Source organism: Galeopterus variegatus, unplaced genomic scaffold (assembly GCF_000696425.1).
Source record: "Galeopterus variegatus unplaced genomic scaffold, G_variegatus-3.0.2 Scaffold582, whole genome shotgun sequence".
Lineage (NCBI taxonomy): Eukaryota > Metazoa > Chordata > Mammalia > Dermoptera > Cynocephalidae > Galeopterus > Galeopterus variegatus.
This window is the reverse complement of record NW_007726693.1, coordinates 267,385-275,607: the sequence shown is the minus strand read 5'-3', so window position 1 is coordinate 275,607 and position 8,223 is coordinate 267,385. Positions and strand designations below refer to the sequence as shown.

The 8,223-nt window shown below is 42.7% G+C and overlaps 1 protein-coding gene across 5 annotated transcripts in view; it reads right to left on the bottom strand.

Moving 5' to 3' along the window:
- Positions 1-8,223, bottom strand: part of NEDD4L (neural precursor cell expressed, developmentally down-regulated 4-like, E3 ubiquitin protein ligase) — a 233,534-nt gene that overhangs the window by 198,192 nt on the left and 27,119 nt on the right. For 2 of the 5 annotated variants that reach the window (XM_008570209.1, XM_008570212.1), the window contains exon 1: positions 354-520. The exons of 2 other annotated variants lie outside the window; for them this stretch is intronic. The gene's annotated coding sequence lies outside the window, so the exon portion shown is untranslated. Of the gene's footprint in view, positions 1-353; positions 521-8,223 lie in introns of those variants that run through there. One more of the 5 variants, XM_008570213.1, reaches the window with a different exon arrangement.

Here is an 8,223-nt window from a genome sequence, read left to right as displayed (position 1 = left end):
CTATTTTTGACATTTCAGGAACACAGTGATGACAAATGCAGTAATTTATTCATAAAAGGGAGAAGAGAGGTACCAGAGCATTCTGTGTAATTTTTCAGTGCAGTACCCTGAAAAGAAAGGTTTCAAACAAGATGACAGAGGTAACATATAAATAAAATTTTTTCACTGCATACCATTTGATTTTTGAATGCAAAAATGTTTAATGGACATTAAAAAAAAAAAGAAAGCAAATAATCCCCCAAATCAAAGCACATCTAGATTAAAGTTAATATTCATTATAAGAGAATATTCTCTTGATGCTCGTAGGCACAGACAGAGTACCAAAGGAAAAGAAAACCGTTGGTGGCACTTACCAGATTCCAGGCAGGAAGCCCTCCTTTCAAAGGACAGAGACAGAGAAGCCAGTCTAGCTGCTGATGGTTGGTCTGTTTCCCCTAACAACGGCCACAGTGAAGAGAAAGCCTGGTCCCTGCCAGCTCCCCGCCAGGTAACAACAGCTTGGAGCAGGAGGCGCCTGTGCTCCAGGGAGGCGCGGCAAGGGGAGGGCTCTGCGGCGGTGGCCGCCCAGGTAGGGCCTTGCACTGCCGCCCACAGCCCCGGCACCCTGGAGCTGTGCGCAAGGCTGCCTGGGCTGCAAGCTGAGGCTGATGCCTGTCTCACGAACCGGCAGCAAACTCCAACGTGGGGAAGAAAGAAGCAGCTCCTGAGGCAGCTGAGCCAATGACTACAGGAGGAACTTGCAGATTCAGCCTCACCACCCTGCCCCCGCAGCCAAAGGACATGATCAAAGTTAACAGCTGCTTAGAGTAAGCAGTGTGCACACCTGGCCTGCCCAAGGTGGCCCTGAGACCTTGGGGATCCCGAAGGCACACGGAATGCCCCTTTTAGAAAATACGTGGCATTTTTCCCTAAATGTTCATGCCAATGTTAAAAGAAAATATTCAAGGAAGTAAGGAAATCCCTTTGGATATTTTTGTTTAAATAATTGCTCCATTGTCCTCATATATATGGAATGAGCCTATATTTCCATCAGCCAAAACTAGCTTTGGATCCTGTCTCTACCAACTTACTAGTTTGGTGACACTGAGCAGGTTTCCTGACCTATCCATCGTCAGCATCCCCATCTGTAGAAACAGAGCTTTGAAACCTCCTTCAACGACCACTGTGAGGAATCAATGGATCACGGGTGTCCTGGAGACCAGCAGTCCAACAATCAGTGTGCCTTTGCCCTTCTACATTTACTTACCCTTCAGTAGCTTGTGGCTCTTTCAAGTTCACATGTTTTCCTAAATCAACCACGGTCACCCCTTTCACCTTCCCTCAGTTTAAAAATTGATACATGGGCTGGCCGGTTAGCTCAGCTGGTTAGAGTGCAGTGTTGGTATATAACAAGGTTAAGGGTTTGGATCCCGATACAGGCCAGCCCACCAAAAATTAAAATACATGGTTACTCAAAATCTGATCCAATTCATATCCACAGCAAAAGATGTTTCTCCTACTCTTTTTTTTTTTTAAAAAAAAAAAAAAACAATGTCTCCAATAGGTTAGGGAGATCAATTTTAAAATCATTTTTGCACACAACAGTCAAAGAGAGAGATCCCATGATCCCTCAGCCCAAACTCCACCAGGGACACCTGGTGCAGTGCAAGGTACAGAAGTCTTCCTTCCAGAGTTCCCTGTAAATTCCCATTTCAAGGCCAAGAACATACCCAGTTTTAAGAGCCCAGGGTATTGAGAAAAAGAACAGGGTCTTAATTGAGTCAGTCTTTTTCTTTAATGCTTACTCTTAAAAGGCAATTATTTTTTATGATGAGAATTCACAGCTTACATATAATACCATTCTTTAATAAGAATGACAAGGGCTACCCATTCAACACCATGTTTGTAAAGCAACCTTCCAAGGGAGGTAGAGGCCCGGAGTTCTCCCTGGGCCGAGAAGCCACCATCACCATCTGGTGGTGGCCCTTGCATATTGCAGTCATAAACCCTACACCACCTTCAATCCATTCTCCAAGAGGCAGCCCACCGGAATTCCTGCTCTGTAATACACTTTCTCTGTAATTAACTCTCTGACAGCTAGTTTGGTTGCTCAAGGACAACCTTTGTTCTTTCCCACCAGATCTTTCCAACCGACTTGTTGATCAGGCCACTAAACACATAGGGGAGGGTAAAAGCTCTGTTTCCCCACCCAACACCTGGCGACATGATTACAAAGAATGAAACCGCCAACACACATGGAGAAAAGAGAAGCAAAGAGCCAGTATGTTCACAAAATGTAACAGCCAAGAGCCAAAGTCAGTGAAAAATATGAAGCAGGCATCTCCACCAAGGGAACTGAAGAGACCAGCTGAAGACCCAGGAAGTATCAGAGCAGAGACAGCCTTTGAGCTGGGTCCTGACCAGTGAACAAGACTCGGTAGGTTCAGGTAAGTTATGCAGCTGGAGTAGAGAATGTGCTGGAAATCAGATCAGAAATAATGAGCTACCAGTCAGGGAGCACTTGGAAAAATGTCCCTTAGCTGCTTCACTCCTCCCAAGCCTTCATCCACCTCTGTGACTGTAATAGGTCCAAGCAGGAGCTCAAAAACAGATACCAACCTTAAGGAAAAATTACCAGAGGAAGTAAAGGCCATGGAAAAAGAAAAAATTAGAAATTCATATTTAAGTGGTATCATTGAGATACTGTCTTAATACTAGTGATTTCTAAGAAAGTACTGGGAGGCAGACAATAAATAAGGGTTTTACAGGCAGCTGTAAAAAGGCCTGGTGACCAACCGAACCATAGCTGGGCTGGCCACTCTTTCTACTCATAGAAGCAGCATCTGTTTGCAGTATAACAGAAGAGAAGATGCCTCTTTTAGGTACAAAGGAAGATAGGAACTATCAGAACTTTACGTTACATAACAGGTCCTGTCTTTCACCCATATTACCCCAGTATATTACCTACAACACTGTAAAATTAAGTATGAATGACATTTAGTTTAATTTTATGCTAGAATAATTCAAGAGGTAAATTTTAGTATCTTCCACCTTTCAATCTGGCATACCCTCTCATACATAAAATACAGTCCACACATCTGACTTCACACACACCCATACCCTGGCCTTGTGCTTTTCTTAGCCACTCAATTTAAAAACCTTTGCAACCTCTGCACACACCCAAGGCACACAGACTGTTGTGTTGTGTTGGTACACGACAATATCCAACTTGGATACTGATTGTTTAAAACAATCAGAAATAAAGGCAGCAGGCAGAAAAACAACTCTATGTATTAAAGGATGCTTTGTGTTTTTACATCTGGAAATCTACAGCCCATGTTCAAGGGCCAGGCTCTCAAATTCATCAAATTAGCAAGTGATAAATTCCTGGAGGTGCAGAACTCTGTGTTCTCCATCTCCCAGAACTGTGCCTTTCAACACGAATAGATGATTGCTGGACTTCACTGAAAGACAGAAACAAGCACCTGTGGGCTGCATTCCCACCAACTAACCCAGCAGAAAGCACCGATGCTTGGGTTCAGTGAGGTAGGAAGAAAAGGAGTAGATAATGAAAAGCATGTTAAGGCAGCCTAGTTAAAAAACGTTGAGGTGAGTGTTAAACTGCCAAAGGGCTAACATGAATCACAAAACTGGGTTAAGCCAGGAATCAGGAGACCTGGGTACTGATCCTAATAATGCCCTTCACTACGTCCTTTGCTTGACTTAAGACAATTTAACATCTGTAACCTTTCTGAAATCAGCAAGCCTATCATAAGAAAGTCAGAAGGAACTCCCCTACCACTTTCTCCTTTTGCTGTTAGGTCAAAGATGTACCTTACACGCAGTCAACAGTGCCTGAGAATCAAGAAATCATTTGTAATCTTGAGCAATGCATTTAATCTCTTGGTTTCACCATGCCCATATGTTAAAGTGACAGCTCCTTGTCCTGTAATTTTATGATCCAAGCTCACATATTTAGGAACCAAAGCTTATAAAGCTAACTCAAATGCTCTCATTCAGCAAGTATTTACCAAGCTCCTACCATGTACCAACCACTGTGTGAGCACTGGGGTTTCCCCCGTGAAAGACCTTGTCAGAGCCTGCCTCTCATTGCTCATCTGGGTCTGACTTTTCTGAAGTCTTCAATGCCTGTCATCTGTGCATACAGTTTAGCGCTTTGGTTACATACCTCGTTCTAGCTTAATGTGATTGTTTTGTAAAGTGCCGATCTTACCAATAAAATTTTAAGCTGTTCAGTGTAAGGCCAATGTTTTCCTTAGTAGTTTACCAATTATATCAAGGCTAGCCTTCAGACAACTTCAGTCCAGGGAACTTATCTGCAAAACCCAAATAAATACCAACAGCTTCTGAATTCTGCAATAGCATCCACCAAAGCTAAGCCTTGAGTTCGGAGTTTCACTAATTACTTGTTTTAGTCCGTTTTGTGTTGCTATAACAAAAATACCTGAGACTGGGTAATTTATAAAGAACAGAGGTTTATTTGGCTTATGATTCTGGGACAGTGGCATCTGGCATGGGCCTCAGGCTGCTTCTACTCATGGCGGAAAGTGGCAGGCAGCCAGCAGATACAAGCAGATCACATGGTTAGAGGAAGAAAGAGAGAGCGAGAGAGAGGAGGTGCCAGGGTCATTTTAAGCAACGAGCTCTCGAGAGAGAGAGAAGGTGCCAGCATCCTTTAAACAATCAGCTCTCACAGGAACTAATAGAGCGAGAACTCACTCACTACCCCCCCTCTCAGGGAGAGCATTAATCCATTCATGAGGGATCCACCCCCATGACTCAATCAGTTTCCAACACTGCCACATTGGAGATCAAACTCCCACATAAGTTTTGGAGGGACAACACATCCAAACTCCATCATTGACTGTAACCCAATTCTGTACAAGCTTCATTATTTAGCTTCCAATTACAAAGATTAGGCTTCTGATCTGCAAAAAAGAGTGCCATATAGCATTATCATCTCTCCTATAGAAACCAAACACATGGGGGGAGGGGGGCTATGCACTGATACAAATGGCAAATACAAATTTCCAGCCATTATAATTATCAATAGTTCATTCAGAAATCAGTTTGTCATTATAAACTCTTTTTATCACTGTTATATCTTCTACTTGAAGATAGAAGATGGATTTAAATAATGGGGGTAAAAAAAAGTCAACTGAAGTATAAATCACATTCTCATTCAAATAAAAAGGTAGCTTTATTTTCTAAAACCAAAATAAACCTTTCCAGTTACTATAAAAGCAATATAGACTCTTCCCAGGAAAACTGTACACACACACACACACACACACACACACACGCACACGCACACACACACACACACTTAGTCAGACAAAAAGAAAATAAACACCATGAACCTGCTTCTCTGAGGTTATACTACTAACACAGTAGCACATTAATACCCTTTCAGATCTTCTCTATTTCTTACAAAAAGATGGGATCAAATTATACAAACCAATCTGCAACTTATTTTTTCATCCTATGTTACAAATGTTTCTGTATCAATAAATATTTATCTGCCACATCATTTTAATGGTTTTATACTGTTCCATTAAAGAGCCATACCATAATTAAACTAGTTTAGGTTGTTTCAACTTTTTCATTATGATAAACAATGTTTCATCTTTATAGCTAATTCTTCAGATATATAAGGATACACACACACACACACACACACACACACACACACACACACCCTTTGAATATATAAAGATATAATACATCCTTCACTATTTCCTTAGGATGAGTTCCTTTTAAGTGTGTTTGCTAGGTCAAGAGGCATGCACATTTTTCTTTCTATATGTTTACAACATTAAACAACATATTTATTGAAGAAAGTTTAGAAATATACAAAGAGCAAAAACAACTGATACTCTTACCACCATTATATAACGCTAATATTTTGTTATACATAATTAGAAAAGATTAGAAAGGGTATACATCTCCCCCCCCCCCAAAAAAAAAAAACTATTTGTCTTTATTTTCCCTCAAGGAATACTTGGTTTGGTTTTATTAGACTTTTGATTTTTTTTTTTTTAAAGAACTCTATATAAAATATTCCATTTACCTACTTTAAATTTAATATGAATCACAAAGCTTTTACTCAATAAAAATACTAAATAAAAGATCCTTGACTTCTGTTGTACGGCCCAATATGGGGGGTTGAAGTAAGGACACGAAAAAGGGGGGAAGTGGAGGAAAAAGAGAAGAGATCCAGGTGTTCTGAGGCAAAGCTGCCCCTACTACTGTCATAGGTCACGGGCTTCACTATGAATTATCACTGCCTTTAGAGTTACACAGTCACTGTTAGTTACAACCTACGGGTTCATGCAAAGAAAAAAGCCAAAACCTCTGGCCAAAGAGGAAATTACCCCAGGCTGACCAGGGTGTGGTCAAAGTCCCACCTCAACACCTTAATCCTGTTTTGTACAGTTCGTTATTGAACTTGATAGCTGTTAACTCCTTACACTAGTAACCATCAGATGTACTTGTTCTGAACTTGAACAGCTCAAAGCTCTCAGTCTAGCTGAACAAGTTAAATATGCCCAGGACAAACCAAGAGTTTCAAGACATACCAATATATACTCTAGGTTCATTTTAACTCTAGGATCATTGTTCTGAAGTTATTTTCTTCTGCCAGTTGTATTATTTCAACTCCTCTGGTGTAAAGGTTATTGCCTGTGGTTTTGGTTTTGATCAGAAGGAGGGAAGAAATATCCCTCAGAGCACTCCAGGGCTGTGGAGTTCAGGTGAGGAACTAACCAGACTGTGTTGAACTTTTAAAGACAAAAGAGCCTGTTGCCTTTCAAACAGCAGGCTTAGCAGACAGAGAAAGGCAGCAAAAATCTGACGTGGGCTTTATAAAGTTTAAAAATAGGCACTTGCAGCAGAATTGTTTCTTTAGAGAACAATTTTAAAGATTCCCAGGAGGTGTCAGCTGTTCACTAAATATCAGACGAGGATAAAGGCTTTCCATGCTATTGGGGATTGCAAAGCCCATGGTGAAGACTTTCTTTACTTCACCTGGCGCCACAGACAGGGGAGAGAAATGTCTTTTGTTCACAGTCCTGCTGCACGACAAAGGGCCTGGGAGGGAAGGTCAGGCTGGGTTTCTGATTCAGGAGGGCAGTGCTAAGTAGGAATAACTCCCTGCTTCTATCTTGCCACACAGATGGACTAGAAGAATATGAGGCCATCCAACCGTTTTCGCTGAAGGCCATGAATTAACCCACTTGTAAGACTAATAAACACAGATTAGTTGTTGTTGGGAAAATGGAACAATTTGGTCAGGCTCCCCATGCCTTGGAGCCAGTTCAGGGTGGTTTGGTAAACATTGTGTGGGTGGAGTGAGTGGCCTGCACAGCACCGCTTTGGCTGGTGTTTTTACTGCCTCGGGCGCCCACCCTACGCAGCCATGTTTTTTCCAGACCTGCAGCTTCCAAGGACCGTGTGGCGAGTTACCTAGCTCATATACCTGTGTGAAGGGGTCCGGTGACCCAGCCTGGTGTGTAAAGGGTTTGTGACCCAGTCTGTGAATGGGCTTGAGGGGTCTGGGAGCTCCAGACCCTGCCCTAGCTCAACCATTGGCCCAGTCGGTGCAGGATTACCAGCAGGTAAAAGAGCCCAACAACTGGCATGGTCACCTAGCTTTACAACCGGCATCACGAACAGGACTAAGAGCTAGACAACTGGAACTGTGAGCAGGATTTGAGGCATTAGCCTCGCAGTAGCTTTTGTCGTAGCCAGACAAATTGGCGTAGTTGGCAGGATTAAGCCAGACACTTGTGAAAAGAAACAGTCATCTCTACAATACAGGCATAAACATGCATTCTATTATTCAAAAATATGTGTTAAAGGCAGGCAGGTAAACAGGTACAGAGTCCTGCCCCCAATGTGCTGTCATTTGGAAGGTCGAGAGCAGAGACTATGAGACCAGAGCCAGGGAGGGCACGGGGCTAGACTCAACGCTTCATGGCACACTGGAATACAAGCCCCGCACTGTCAGGAATTTAATCCTGTAACTGCAGGTAACAGGCATCCTCTCGAACTCTCAGTTTCCCTATCTGCAAGGCTGGGCTTGCTCAGCGGTTCCTGACCCTGGCCACCCGCGTCTCACTCCAGGCCAATGGAAGCCCAATCTCTGCAGTGAGTCCTGGCAACAGCAGATTTGGAAGCTCCCCAGGTCACTGTAATGTGGAGCCTGGCTTGAGAACCACTAGG